Consider the following 16,688-nt stretch of genomic DNA (forward strand, 5'->3'; position numbering starts at 1 on the left):
GAACCCAAGTGACGGAGTTAAGCTCCCAATGGCCAAATCAATCGATCGAGCAAAATACTCACTCGATCGACCAACTTCCTCCCGCATCTCACTCGATCGAGTAACAAAATCGCTCGATCGAGCACTTTCCTCATGCATGTCACTCGATCGAGAAGAGATATTACTCGATCGAGGACTTTTTCCTGTCATACCGCCGACATCCTTGCATACACTCGGAAATACGATAGAAAGTCGTCATCCGAAATATAGAAATCATTTTCACTTTGGGCATCGGGTTCTTCATGGGAAAAACCACTCTTGGTCGAGCACACCTCTTTTGGTTGCCGAGCAACCAACCCAAATTGTTAACCGAGCAATTTTTGATCGCAACTCAAAGAATTTGGTGACTTGGGCATCCATATGTCTACCAAATTCCAGAACTAAGGATCTCAGCTCCGCGATTTCTTTTTTCTGTATATCACGGGGATCTTGTTGCGGTGGCGCCAAAATTTGATGCGGTGGCCATTGATGGGGTGGATGTGGCGGCACAACTACAGCCGCATTGTGCTCAGCAGCACCACATCCCCAAGATTTCTTCCTTTCCCAACTAGCAGGTTTCTCACTTGGGCTTCAAGGCGAGCAATTAGTCGGGAGACAGATGTCATCTTGGCAAAAGGGATCGAAGGTACTCAAGCCTTCCCTTCGATAATCTCCCTCAGTAGCCTGTCTAATAAACCTGTAGGCCTATCAAAACAGCACTAAAGAAAAAGATAAGAACAGCCTCAAGGTGCTCAATCTTCCCTTGAGGCGAAAGGACAAACAAAATAAAACAGATAAAAAGCGTCGCCTCCCCGGCAACGGCGCCAAAATTTGATGCGGTCGTTTCTACACCAAAAATAAATAACCTAGATTACTGCTAACAGAAGTCAGCGGCAAGTAGGGTCGATCTCCACAGGGAGGCTAAGTTGCTATCTATCTGTTTAACTCGGTCTGTCAGGGTGTCACAGAATTGGGGGTTTTGATTTGATTTAACTAACTGGAGACTAAAGCGAGGGAAATGCAAAAGAGAAATTAACAGCAAGAGAAAAGGGAGTATGCTAGGAGTCGGTCCACCGTGGCAGCTATCAGATCTTATACTATCAGGAATACTAAGGCGATTAGACTATTGATAAGAAAAGCTATGGTCGTCACCTTTCGGTCCTTAAACCGCCCTAGAGCGTAAACAGCTTAACTTTCGCCCTCACTGCAATACCCTATTGTAATTAAGCAAGCCTTCCCTTCCAATCTTTCGATCTAGGTCGGGGTTAACTAAATTTATGGTCTCCTGCATGCATTCATTCGACCAGGATAACGATTAAATTGCCTAATACAATTCCTATCGCAAGGCTAATCTATTTAATACAATTAAAACATTGCTACCACGGCTTCCCTAATCCTAGCATACTACGGGAATTAGCTATGCATAATTAAAGGAAGAACAGGAAATAAAGGAGAAACAATAAACAACATTAAGAAATTAAGGAGAAAAAGGGAAGAGAAATTACTGTAAATAAATGATCCGGAAATGGAAGAACAAAAGTAACAGTAGAAAGAGTAGCAGCGTATTCGAACCAGAGAGAAAGGGAGAGTATATAGTGTGTGTGAGAGAGTTTTCAATGACATACTGACTTCCTATTTATAAGAAAATAGGATTAGCTAAACCTAATTGACGGAAATTAACTAAAAAGTCCAAGCCCGTCAAAGATTGTTGCTCGATCGAGCACTTAAGGCTCTCGATCGAGTATTATTCCTTAGAATTCCTCTCGATCGAAGACTTATTTCCCTTTAATCACTCGATCGAGAAGAAGTAGCTCTCGATCGAGCAAATGGGCTCTCGATCGAACAGAAATAGTTCTCGATCGAGCACTTCTCAGCGCGTAATTCCTGCTTCGCGCACTGAACTTCAAACGGCTGCCATTTCTTCGTTACTTGGTCAAACAGGGTGATTCCGGTGGCATTGGAAAGCTAAAAGGACAAACTTTCATCTCCAATTGGAATCACCTGAATGTCTGTTGTAGAACTCTATATATGGCTCTTACAAGCAGGAACTAGCAAATTGAAGCACTCTCTCGGCTCGCCTAACTTCCTTACTCCAATGCGCACCTCAAAATAGCTTCATTCCCGCTCCAAATTCACTCTTCCTCCAAATGCATGCTAAAAGGATGGTAAAAGGCTTGATTTCACTACTTTTGGGTTCATTCCTGCAAATAAGACAAAACAAACCAAAGTAGCATATTCGGAGCATTTTGTAGCATAAAACCACGATAAAAGCATAGAAATACGTGCATAAAGTAGGCTAATAAGACTATATAAAATGCACGTATCAGCCGGTTTACCCGGCTCACTTTATTTGTCCACCTCCTTTTACCGCCCCACCGGTCATGGATCGGGTGGGGCGGGATTATCTTCTACTTGACATGTGCAGGCGTACAGTTAGGTTGGAGCTGAACTAGGCCCTAGTCAACTTTCCTGTCTATGATCGCTACGCCCGTGCCGAATGGTTGCCACCAGCTGGGTGGCCACATCAGTCCTACTACCGCTACCCTAAGGACGGTTACCCTCGCCATACTACTACGGAGGACACGGCTGAGGTGGAGGAGAGGTACCGGGCCGAGCTTTCTTCACGCTCCCGAGCAAGGGAGGAGGAGGACGCTGACTACGAGTCGGGCGACGACTAGTAGCAGCTGGCTATGACCTCCCCTTGTTGTTGGCTGGTTTGGGGAGGTCCTTTACTTGCCCCATTTTTGTGAGTCTTTCTCCTCTTTTGCTTTATTTGTACTTCATCTCGTTTTGCGTACCCCTTTCTCCCATATATTTTGATGCTGCTTGTGTTTGCTGAACAAAATGAGAGCATTGTGTGATTTGGTTTGGGAGGGTATGCATCTGTCTGTTTGCATCCATTTGCATTTTTGTTTGAATGTTTATTGCATTTCAGTTTGCATTGTTTTTTCTTTCTCCACTATAAAAAAAAATTGAAAAATTTAAAAAATTACAAAAACATGTTTTTCCTTTTGCATATTAGGTCAAGTCGGAACGGTTAGATAACAATGATGAAATTGCATTTGTGCTTTATTTTTCGCCTAAGCCTTGCTTTGCCATTTTTGTACAGTCATTGCATAATCTACGAGTTTGTGATCAACTTTTCTTTGCGAATAAACTTGACTTAATATCGGCAAACAACTCAAAATTTCTGAGGTACACAGCTTATAAAACTGATGACATTCATGATCAGTTTCATTCTAGGATGAGAGTAGTACTCCTTATAAGAAAGGTAACATTAATTTGCATAAACATGATTTTTGTCTCTTAGTACCTGTATGCATTTCGGTTAGTGGCGGTGTCACATGTGGAGAGGCATCCTTTTTCTTCTTATTCTACACTTGAGCCTCACATTTGCCAAATTGACTTGTGTTGACCCAAATGTTAACTACAGTCCTAAATTAGCCTACCCTAGTCAAGCTAGTTTATTTTGTTAATTATGGGTATGTGTTGCCCGTCAGTTTGGTACTTGCATTAAATGATGAGAATAGGGTTGAATTGAGCCGGAAAAAAAATCAAATTCAAAAAAAAAAGAAAAAAAATCAGCCAAAAAAAAAAATCAAAATTGAAAATAAAAAAAATAACGGCTGAAAAAAAGGAGAAAAAGCGAAGAAATTGTGTTGATTTTCACTCCCATGGTTGTGTTTATATATTATGGGGAGTCGTGTCTTAATAGTGTGAGTGAGTTTATGCTGTATTGGCATTGTTTATTTCCTTTTAGTTAGGTTCTTAAGGCGGATGGGTTTACTATTTGGTTTCGTTTGATACTAGCTTGGCTCTTATCTCCACACTTCCAAAAATGTTAGCCCCTTTTCACCCAATTACCTCACTTTACCATATTTGTAAGTCCTCGGCATGTGACTTGGTCCTGTTTGGTTGGAATGCATATGTACGGTTGGTAAAGACAATTATCATGTTAGATTGCATGCACGTTCTTATAGGTTGCAGTTAGGTGAGTGGCTATATTTCTTTCTATCTTACATTATATACTCACCATGTTCTTTAACGAGTGATGAGCGACCCGTGAGAGTCCGATATATATTAGTCTTGCAAGGTTGAAGGTTCAATAAGTTGATTCATACGTATAACTCGTTTGCAATTGAATTTGTATTTCGGTTTTGGCTACTAGCATTAAACGTGGTTTGGGCGTATGAAACATACTTATCTCTGAGACTGTCTAGCGTTCCATTAGTTGTTTTTATCTCTACTTTTTGCTTGCTTGGGGACAAGAAAGGTTTTGGTTTGGGGAGCTTTGATGCGTGCTTCATTTACATGTTTTATATTGCCATTTTGCACGCATTTATAGACCATTTTGAGTAGCGTAAGCTACTATTCTCCTTTGTTTCGGTTACTTTGGGTCGTACTATGTTTCATGTAATGCCAATGTAAGATATATCATAACGCAAGTGGTCGTCATCCATAGGCTCATAGGGGTCATCTCCTTGAAAATCACATACAACCCGAGCAATCCTAGTGATGAGGGCACCACAATCTAGGTCCCCATATCTCCCGATCATACGGTCAAAGGCGGAGCACACAAGAGCAGGGGGAGAAAACTAGAATGTCCTCTCCTGAAATGGGTTCAGGTAACTAGCAAGAATCAAGACCTCTATGGTGGAGGCCTTGCTCTTGTCGTGCCTCCTATAAAATAAGTAGCTCAAATACCGTAGAAACAATCGAAGACAGACATGTTGGACATCCAACAAAGACATACTACTAACATCTGCATCCGCGTAGCCAGTAAACAAGGGAAAGTATCGGATTGCAGACATCCCACTAGCATTATATAAATCTCCATCAGTGTGCTTATCAATCCCCAGAATTTCGGAAAGACGGTCAAAAGTCAAAGACCGTTCTACATTAAGCAATCAAAACCGAATAAGATGGTCATTGGGGAAGTAGGCATATGAGCTCAAAAACTCAAAGGTCAGAGCAGGGTAGGACAACTCACGAAGCAGAAAAAGACCCTGTAAACCAATCTCAACGAACATGCCTAACATAATATCATCAATCTTCAAATTTCGTAAAATTATCCTATCCACACACCTAGTAGCACTCATGGATTTAGTCATCAAAAACTCGAACCTGTCCCTTTGTTCCTTGTCACGGAACTCAACAAAAGGATAGTCATCAAAAGGTGATAAGTCCTCCTCCTCGGAAGACTCCACTACCTCCGGTATCACCTCTGGTTGACGTATGGGAGCGCTTCTCTCCCGTGTCCTCTTGTTTCCTTGCCTAGTAGAAGATATTATCTGCAAAATAGACAAGTATACACTCATACCCCAATCAAAAGACAAAAACAGTCCCGTTTTTTTGGCAAATATGGGTCGAAAAATCGATTTTTAAGACCGAAAATCATAAGTAAACCATCCAAAAAGCTAGGGGAGCATGATTATATATCAAATAAAGAAGATTCTAAGCATAAGAACACAATATCTAACCAATTTAATGCATAAATTCAACCTGGATTTTGGAGAACCCTAATTCCCAAATTAGCAAATTAGGCATGAAATTCAACAAATAAAGGGCTAAAAAGTAAGGAAATAGCAATTGTATATGAGCAATGGAAGATTCAGAGCAATAAAATCAAGTTTTAAGCAAGAAATGTCAGATTTTCCGGGACAAAAAGAGAGCAAATCGGGACATGCCTTAGCAAATAGAGCAATGAAATTGCAAATATAAGCACAATAGATTGATGTAAGCACTTAATAAGCAAACAAACACAAGTTTTAAGAGAGATTTGATAATGAATGATGAAGAATTAAGAGAGAAAGAGGGGTATTGCAGTCGAAATAGGCAAACAAAGTGACGGAATGAAGAAAGAAATTGGAAAAATTAAGAACAAATAATGCACAAAACCGGCTTGGAAAAATGCGGAACCCGGTTCAATTAGGTGCCTCGATCGAGCCTGAGGTGACTCGATCGAGGAACCAAAATCAGGAATAGCCAACTTTCGTTTTAACTTGATTTTAATTCCTCTCTAGGTGCCTCGATCGAGCCCCACTTGCACTCGATCGAGCACGTTGGTTCCTCGATTGAGCCATGCCTGACTCAATCGAGGAACCTACTGCTGGCGTCTTTTTTTCGTTCTTTGTTATTCTTAACTTCAAATTCCGTCAAATCTGCACAAAATACTTGAAATCATATCAATTTCCCTCTCCTCATCTCTCAAAGTTCAATGAAAATAAATGCAATACTTTAAATTTAAATCCTAATTTACAAAGTAATAAACTACAATATCCGAGCTGCCTCTCGATAGCGCTGGTTTTTGCGGTCCCGCACGATCGTAATTCTTCATCAGTAAGAAGAATCAATGGTAAAGAGGTCAAGAGCTTATATTACCCCAATATGATCTCCTTCATAGTAGACTTTCAGTCGCTGCCCATTCACTTTGAAGGTCTCTCCTTTGTCAGTTTGCAGCGTAACTGACCCAAATTTGTTCACATCAGCAACAGTGAACGGTCCAGACCATCTACTCCTCAGCTTACCTGGAAACAAACGCAAACGAGAGTTAAATAATAGAACTTTCTCACCAACATGAAATTCCCTTTGCAAAATATGCTTGTCATGCCACTTCTTCGTACGCTCCTTGTACACTCGAGCACTATCATAGGCATGCAGTCGAAATTCATCGAGCTCATTCAACTGCATCAGTCGTTTCTCACCCGCCAGTGAGGGATCCATATTCAGCTCCTTTATGGCCCACATAGCCTTGTACTCAAGGTCCATAGGTAAATGGCAAGATTTGCCATAGACTAGACGGTAAGGTGATGCTCCAATCGGCGTCTTGAATGCAGTACGGTAAGCTCACAAGGTGTCATTTAGCTTCCGACTCCAAACCTTTCTGTTCTTGCTTACTACCTTTTCTAAGATCTGTTTCAGCTCTCTGTTAGAAACCTCTACTTGTCCACTGGTTTGAGGATGATAAGCCAATCCTCTGCGGTGTGTAACGCCATATTTCTTCAAGAGAGAATTAAGATGACGCTCATTGAAATGCTTTCCTCCATCACTAATCACCGCGCGAGGCATTCCAAACCGTGGAAAGATAGTTTTCTGAAACATCTTAACAACAGATTTAGCATCACAAGTGGGGGTGGCAATTGCCTCCACCCATTTAGAAACATAATATACCGCTACTAATATATACTGATTCCCATGAGAAGTAGGGAACGACCCTTGGTAATCAATGCCCCAAACATCAAAAATCTCTACTTCTAAGATTCCAGTTTGAGGAATCTCATGCCTTTGCGAGATATTACCCATTCTTTGACATGCATCACAAGAACGAACAAAATTAGTAGTATCCTTTAAGATAGTAGGCCAATAAAAACCCGATTGCATTACCTTAGCAAATGTCCTAGAAGGACCATGATGACCACCATAAGAAGAAGAGTGACAATGAGAAAGGATGGCACATACCTCACCCTCTGGAATACATCGTCTGTAGATATCGTCTGCGCACTCCCGGAACAGGTATGGATCGTCCCAGAAATACCGCTTCACATCATGCAAAAATCTCTTCTTCTGCTGATAAGATAAATCAAGAGGAAGCGTACCTCCTACCAAGTAATTGGCATAATCTGCAAACCATGGATTATTTGCAGCTACAGCTAGAAGTTGGTCATCTGGAAAAGAGTCATCAAAGGGCAAGATCTCTCTTCCTGCAAGTCTCAGCCTAGACAAATGATCTGCAACAACATTCTCAGCACCAGACTTATCACGAATTTCTAAATCAAACTCTTGTAATAATAGAATCCATCTAATAAGTCGTGGCTTAGCCTCCTGTTTGGTTAAAAGATATTTTAAAGCTGCATGGTCAGTGTGAACAATAACTTTAGAACCAACAACATAAGCTCTAAATTTGTTTAAAGAATAGACAACTGCAAGAAGCTCCTTCTCCGTAGTAGCATAGTTGATCTGCGCATCATCAAGAGTCTTACTTGCATAGTAGATGGCATGTAACACCTTATCCTTTTGCTGCCCTAAAACAGCTCCAACAGCATAGTCACTGGCGTCGCACATAATCTCAAAAGGAAGGCTCCAATCCGGAGATCGGATTGTGGGAGCTGAGATAAGAGCTTGTTTAAGTCCTTAACACACTCATCAGTAAACACAAAAGGTGTATCTTTATGAAGTAGCCGAGTTAGAGTTTGAGCAATTTTAGAGAAATCCTTAATAAAGCGGCGATAGAACCCTGCATGACCAAGAAAACTACGCACACTTTTAATATTAACCGGGTAGGGGAGTTGCTCAATTACCTCAACCTTAGCTTTGTCCACTTGAATACCCTTACCTGACAACAAGTGACCGAGTACCACCCCTTCAGTAACCATGAAGTGGCACTTCTCCCAGTTGAGAACAAGGTTGCTCTCCTCACAGCGCTGCAAAACCTTAGTCAAGTTTCTCAAGCAAACATCAAAATTAGTACCATATACACTGAAATCATCCATAAAGACTTCCATGATAGACTCTATGTAATCAGAAAATATGGCCATCATACAACGCTGAGCGTTACATAAACCAAAAGGCATCCTCCTATAGGCAAATACACCATATGGGGATGTGAAAGTGGTCTTTTCCTGATCGTCAGGATGAATGGGTATCTGAAAGAAACCGGAGTAGCCATCTACGTAACAGAAATAACTATGACATGTTAATCTCTCTAACATTTGGTCAATATAAGGACGTGGGAAATGGTCTTTCTTAGTAGGCGTGTTCAACTTCCTATAGTCAATGCACATCCTCCACCCTGTAACAAGTCTAGTAGCAATCAATTCATTCCTATCATTCTTTAATAATATTGTACTTCCCTTCTTAGGTATAACTTGGACAGGACTGACCCATTTAGAATCAGATATAGAGAAGATAATACCGGCATCAAGTAATTTTCTGTACCTCTTTTCTTACCACCTCATGCATTGGAGGATTTAGTCGTCTCTGACCTTGTGCACTGGGCTTGTGGCCTTCTTCCAGATGAATACGGTGCATACAAAAATCAGGACTAATACCTTTCAGATCATCAATGCTATACCCAATGGCCTTTTTATGAGTTCTCAAAACGGTCAACAAAGCAGATAGTTGACCTTCAGTTAGGCTAGCATTGACAATCACTGGGTTCATTTCACAGTCATCAAGAAATTCATACTTAAGATGAGAGGGAAGGGGCTTTAGTTCAGGTTTCTTTACCTCAGTTACCTTAGGTGCAGTACCCAAACTATATACCCTTTGATGGGGGAATTCCTCTCCAATTAGAAGCCTCTCAATCCGATGAACTTCTGGACTCCATGAACCCGTCTGATCAGCTGAATCCGTGACCAGGGCAATCTCCAGAGGATCCCTGTCAAAACACATAGGAAGACACTCATCAATAGTAAAATCAACAACATCTATACTATGACAAGTCTCTTCTATCATGGGATGTTTTAATGCTTATTCCAAGTTAAAGACAATCGTATCATCCCCCACAGCTAGAGTAAATCTCCCTTGCCTAACATCTATAACCGCCCCCGCAGTGTGTAGGAATGGTCTGCCCAAAATGATAGGGATTTGGTTGTCCTCAGCCATGTCCAAGACAACGAAATCAACAGGGGATGAAAATTTTCCCAATACGAACGGGAACATCCTCCAACACCCCCAGTGGGTGTTTAACAGATCTATCAGCCATCTGTAGTGTCATATTAGTAACTGTCAATGGACCCATGTTTAATTTCTTACAAATAGAAAAGGCATAACGCTGACGCTAGCTCCTAAATCACAAAAAGCTTTACTAATAACAAGATGACCAATATGACAAGGGATAGAAAAACTTCCCGGGTCCTTTAATTTAGGTGGTGAATTGATTGGCAACATGGCACTGCACTTCTGAGTGTAAGCGATAGTTTCCACCGCATCAAAGGATCTCTTCCGTGTCAAAATCTCCTTCATGAACTTTGCATAAGCCAGCACTTGAGTATTTAATTCAGTGAAAGGAACACTTACCTGTAGATTCTTCACGACCTCCATAAACTTACCGAACTGCTTGTCCAGCTTGGATTTTTGCAGCCGATGAGGAAAAGGTAGTGCAATAGTAATGGGCTCGGCATGCTTGACCTTCGAATCAAGTTTTGAAACACCGTCTTCTGTCAAGGAGGTGCCTCGATCGAGCCCTGACTTGATTCGATCGAGCACACTGGTTCCTCGATCGAGCATGGGCTGACTCAATCGAGGAACCTCAGCAGGTTCAGCTTTCTCGTTCTTTTTGCTTTTATCGTCAGCTCGTGTATCAACTTCGTCAGGTTCTTTCTCATCATCACTAAGCTCCAAATTACCCAATCCCTTGGGATGCATGAAAGGTACCTCATCATCAGCGGTGGGCACATCATTATCAAGGCTTTGTAGGTCGGGATTTGCATATGTGGTACCACTCCTCAGCTGAATAACATTTGCTTGCTCGTGAGCTTGTTTACCTTGAGGAGGAAGACCCCCGACCTGTTTTGATGAATTTTGAAGTGCCATCTGAGCCACCTGGTTATTTGAGCACATTTAGTCTCCGAATTAGCCTCTTTCCTATGCTTTTTAGTGCATATTTGGGTCATTTACTATCTTTAGTCCTTTGGTTTACATATTATTTGAGGTTTTGTTTCCTTGGTAGGAGAGGAGTGCAAACCTTGCATTTTCATGGCAAAATAGAGCTAAATTGATCGAATCTAATGACCAAGCATCAAAGAGAAGACAAGACTAGAAGGCCTTTGTACATATTATAGTAGATGGGCAATGATGAAGAAATCCTTGCATCCCCGACTAAATCCCGGAGGATTATTGGAAGAAGAAAAGAATAAAAGAAAGCTGTGACGAAATCCGCCCGTCCAACTAGGCAAGACACTCGTCCAAGATGTGAGGAATCCGAGCGTCTTTGCCATCAAGACGCCCGTTCAATTACAGAACAATCCGCTCGTCCAGCCTATCAATCCGCCCGTCCATCCACCAGGAAATCCGCCCGTCCCGACACCTTGGACGCTCGGATTCCCTTACAGACCCATACGTCCTTTTCTTCCCTCCATGAAAGATGCGCATATTTATGAAATACCGGCAAAAAGGAGACTCGCATCTTTTCTAAGAGGAGCGATTCCTAAAGGACTTAATCGTCATTTAAACCCTTAGTAAACCCTAATTTGTGTACCTAATCCCCACTATAAATACCCCATTAGTCTAATTAGATAATCATGTTCTTCTTATCAATCCTTAGTATAGTTTATATCATTCTAATCTCTTCTTAATCTTGTAATCAACTTCTAATCAAGTCTTAATACAAATCTCATTTCCTTAATTTCTCTTTTGTTCATCTTTTATTTTGGGTAATTGAAGATTATTTGGGTTATTATTGGGAGATTGACAACCTTCCAATTAATCATCAAGTACTTCTATTATTATTTGCTTTATTTTGGAATCATTAGTAGGTATAATTCTCTTAATCTCTTTTTAATTATTGTTAATCATCTTCATTTATTCATTATGTTTTGCTTTGTTAATGTGATTGACAACATTGTTAACATGCTAAACTTGATAATGAGTGAGGAGTTTCCTTAACTAGGGTTAATGGGTAATTAGAGGAAACCAACACGGGGAATGATTCATGCTTAATTTAATATGTTTTCATAGTTTATTTGCTTGCTTGTTGTGATCTCAACTTATGCACATGTTATGTTTGATGAAATGCGAGCCTATGAATCCTTTCATTTTTTTACCCATCACTTACCTTTTCAATGAGACTTGTAAGACATAAACCAACTCGAGTCTCATTAGACCATGCATATATTTGAGTAGGGAGGATTAAGTCGACTTGTAGGTGTTATACAATCTAATTGATTCGGCTCCGGGACTCAAACCTTCCTAGGATTGTAAGATATAAACCAACTCGATCCATCACAATAATAATTGCTTGCTTATAATTTTAGAATATGTTTGTATGATCAATTCCCATGAATCCCCTATGACCCGATGACACCCTAGTGCTTTTAATCAATTGTTTACATCCCTTTTTAATCATCTTGCCTGTTTACTTTTATTGTTATTTAGTTTAGTGATCTTCTCATCTCAACCCCAAATCGTGACACCCCTAGACACCGCTACTTGCAATCGAAAATCCTATATCAATACCCGTTCCTTGGGATCCGGCCTTTACTTGCCTCTTTACTAATAGTAGAGTTTTTTGTGAAGTTATAAATATTGTTTTGGTCTAGGTGCTCTTAACGACAAGTAACCGAAAACTAAATCTCCAAGTGAGTGAGTCCGACCAAAAATGGCGCCGTTGCCGGGGACGGTGTTAACTTGATTTTATTTTCTTAGATTTTTATTAGTTGTGTCTTTCTTTGCCTTGGGGAAGTAAAACTCCTCAAGGTTTGTTCTAATTATTTTCAAGTTGTTTGATATTTTGCATGTCTAGAAGATCACAAGGTAACTTGTTACCCATTGATCACGAAATTGAAAGGACTTTGACAAACAATAGAAGACTTGCTAGAGGTACTTTGAGAGGTATTGGTGAGGTTGTAGATATTCAACCAAACACTATTGAGTTCATCAACCCTTTTGCAAGAGAAGGTGAGGAGAACCCAACACAAAATCCAACACAAAATCAACCCACAATGCCTAAATTTTCATCACATTCCGTACCAATCGAGGAGAACCTACCCAATGGTACTCCCACACCACAACACTTAACCGAAAATTTCATTACAAAATCCGCATTTATCTAATAAGTCGAAAGAAGCCAATTTTTGAGGGATGCCTAGTGAAGACCCTCACTCTCACATGGAGACTTTTTATGACTATTGTGATGCGATATCACAAACCGGTGTGACTCAAGACCAAATTCGATGGGTCTTATTTCCTTTTTCTATAATTGGCACTGCAAAACAATGGTTGAAGAGCCTTGATAAGGGTACTCTTGGAATTGACTCTTGGAAGAAGTTGGCTCTAGCTTTCTACAAAAAATTCTACTCTCCGGAAAAGACTAACATGCTAAGAGCTCAAATTACGGGTTTTAAGCAAAGGGATGAAGAATCTTTGTATGAAGCTTGAGAGAGATTCAAAGGAATTTGTCGCTCATGTCCTCATCATGGACTTAGCGAATGGTTCTTGGTACAACAATTTTGGAATGGTCTTTATGAAGACTCAAGAAACATTCTCAACATGGGATCAAATGGTATGTTCACCGAAGTTGACGATAATCAAACTTGGAACAAGATTGAGGAAATAGCGGTCCATAACTCACAATATAGTAGACTTCGCAAGGCTACTAGAGGAGGAAAGCATGAAGTGGACTCTATTACTCAATTGGGTGCTCAACTTAGTGCTCATATTGATACCATTAACTTGAAGTTTGAGAAGGCTATGGCTAAACTTGAAGAAGCCTCAAAATCGCCAAAGCATCATGTTAATGCCATGGTAGCATCTTCATCAATCCCAAGTGGGATATGCGAGAATTGTGGAACTTTGGAACATGACCAAAGTGAATGTAAGGGAACAAATGAACAAGTGAATGCTTTTCAAGCATACAAGAGTGGTACCCCTTATTCCAATTATTACAATGAAAACACCAAATTCCACCCAAATCTCTCATACAAAAGCCAAAATGTTCAAAAACCTCAAAACCAACATACACCCCACCTCCCATGAGAAACCAAAATCAAAGACCCTTTTTCAACCAAAACCAAGGTTACCAAAATCAAACTCCATACAATCAACAAAATGACCAAGGTTTTGATGTTCAAAAAGCGGTCCTCCAAATGCAAAAGAATCAACAAGAGTTTTTCACTCAAATGCAAAAGGATAGTCAAGCAAAAGACATCACCATCAACAACATCCTAGCCCACACAAAAATGTTGGAAACTCAATTGACCCAACTAGCATCTTCAAGTTCTCAAAGACAAAAGGGGCAATTACCACCTCAAAGTAATCCCCCAAGACATGAAACGGTTAGTGTCATTCACTTGAGGAGTGTTACGAGGTATGAAGGACCAAAGAAGCAAGTTGAGGATGAACTTGTGGAAGCTAGTGACAAAGAAGAAGTTGTGCAAAACTCCAAGGAAGGAGAACCAACAAAAGAAGAAGTTTCAAAGAAAAGTGAAGAGAAGGCCAAGGAAAAGGAGCCCATTGTGATCAGACTTCCATTCCCAAGTCGTCAAGCTAAACCTAAGTTCGATGACCAACTTGGAAAATTTATGGAAATTGTGAAGAATTTGGAAGTCTCGATACCTTTTACGGAATTAATCAATCACGTGACGGCCTATGCAAAGTACATGAAGGACATCCTTACGAAAAATAAGTCGATCCGGAAGCTTGAAACTATCTCTTTCACTAAGGTGAGTAGTGCAATCCTTCAAGGGAGTTCACCTCCGAAACTTAAAGATTCGGGAAGCTTCTCAATACCGTGTACCATTGGCGACACCACAATCAAGAAGCCTTTGTGTGATCTAGGAGCAAGCGTGAGTGTTATGTCGTATTCGGATAGTAAAAGTTTAGGGATGGGAGAGCTTAAATGTACCAACATCACACTCCAAATGGCCGATAGATCGATGAAGACACCGTTAGGGATATGGGAAGATGTTCCCGTGAGAGTTGGGAAATTTTTCATCCCGGTGGACTTTGTCATTGTTGACATGGAAGAAGACTCCAATATTCCGATTATTCTAGGTAGACCTTTCTTGCACACCACGAGTGCGGTGATAGATGTGAAGCACGGAGATCTTACTCCAGAAGTGGGAGACGAGAGCATAACTTTCAATCTTGACAAGACCATGAGAGCTCCCCGTTTGCATGAACCATGCTTCATGGTTGATCACTATAGCCAGAAGGATGATAGGAGGAAGTCGGAATTCCAATGGAAAAAAAAAGTTGATGATGCTCCATTCAAAGAGCAAGAGAATAACAACAAAGAGAGCTTGAAAAGCTCACCCATGACAAGTGAAGAGGATGGCCTCATTGGCCAAAACAAGAAAGAAGGAGAGTTGTCTCTATCAACTCAAGAGATTATTAATGATCAAGTAGACGAAGTTTGCGGTCTTTGGGATGATGAGTTCGAAGGGATATTCAACCCTACATTGGTAATGCTATGAACCAAGACCATCATGGAGAATAACAAGTGCAAAGGTCTATTGAGGACCTCTATCATGACAATGAACAAGCTTTCGACTACTTCTTCAAGCTGTTGAGTAACATCAACAACACCTTGAACATGCCCCCTTGACATCTCACATTGGATGAGAGTTTGGTGGAGTCCTCCCTAAACCACCATTTGTAAATATTCTAACTCCCTAACTTGCATTTCAATTTTTATATTGCATTTTTGTCATTTTTGGATTTATATTTTTGTGCCTTGATCAAGATATTTATCATCTTTGACAGAAGTGAGGGAGGGACTTATGATTTCATTAATGTGTAGTGCTTTGACTTAGTGTGGGGATAGCAATTGCCTAGGCTATTCATGCCTTTGTAGTGGCCCTACAATGAAGAACACGAGAATTGAAGAATGAAAATGCTACGGGTTATGCAGTACCCACGGATGGACCTGAATCTGTGTGGACAGGGAAGAATCCGAGCGTCCTATGACACCAGACACTCATCTGGTTGAGCTGTGGAATTCAAAAAAATGGTCTGTCACAGAATCTGAGCGTCTCACATTGAAGAATCCGCTCGTCTGATACAAGACGCTCGTCTTTCTGCTGTCGAAATTTAAAGAATCACCCTGTAACAGAATCCGAGCGTTTTTCAAAGAATCCGCTCGTCTCACATTGAAGAATCCGCTCGTCTTTGCACAAAGACGCTCGTCCTGTAGTGTCTTTTCCTAAAGCAAAACGTGAAGAATCCGAGCGTCCCAGTCCTGAATCCGCTCGTCCCTGCTGCTATTTCAAAAATTAACGGGTCTTTTAAACCCTTATTCCCTCATTCATTTTCATTTCTTCTTCATTCAAACACTACCCAAAATCCAAAAACCCTAAAAACCCTCATCCTCTACATCAACAAAATAAGATTTCCTCAACCAAATTCAACAAATCAAATCCAAACTTCCCCACAACAAAAATTAATCACTCTTTGTACAACAACAATTCATTCAAACACCAAAATGTTCAACCTTTGAGTCGATTTTTAAGATACAAAGCAACATTCTTTCATCTTAAATCAATTTGGGCATAACTAAAAATTGAAGATTTCATTCTCTCTTTGGTGTAATCAACAATGGCAAGAACTAAAGGAGGTAACAAGGCACCGCCAAAGAAGACACTTTCAAAAAGGCAACAAACTCTTCAAGCAAAATAATTGTCAAAGGCATTGGTAGTCCATGAGGCAAGGTTGGAGGTTCAACAAGGTCCCCCTATGGAAGCTACAACATCAACAACTCTGGTCATTGATCAATTATCTAATTATCCGGAGGTAATTTTCACTTCCGACTCTCATAGGGGTAAATTTGTTCTCTTTGCTAAGAAGATCATTATGCCTACAAAATTTATTTGTGAAGATGCTTTGACAAAGTTGGGTGTTCTTGAACAAACCAAAACCTTATTTGAGGCTATGGGATTGGGTAAATTGTTTACCATGAAAGAATTGACATACCCCTCCCTCACATTGGAATTTTTGAGTTCCTTGAAAGTTACAAG

At 40.5% G+C, this 16,688-nt stretch overlaps 1 non-coding gene across 1 annotated transcript; it reads right to left on the reverse strand.

The window, feature by feature from the left end:
• Positions 1-13,050: 13,050 nt before the first annotated feature.
• On the reverse strand, positions 13,051-13,157 carry LOC141634676 (small nucleolar RNA R71). The gene has a single exon (XR_012539401.1). It is a non-coding gene; the product is annotated as a small nucleolar RNA R71 (small nucleolar RNA).
• Positions 13,158-16,688: the final 3,531 nt, after the last annotated feature.

The sequence above is a fragment of the Silene latifolia genome, chromosome Y (genome assembly GCF_048544455.1).
Source record: "Silene latifolia isolate original U9 population chromosome Y, ASM4854445v1, whole genome shotgun sequence".
Lineage (NCBI taxonomy): Eukaryota > Viridiplantae > Streptophyta > Magnoliopsida > Caryophyllales > Caryophyllaceae > Silene > Silene latifolia.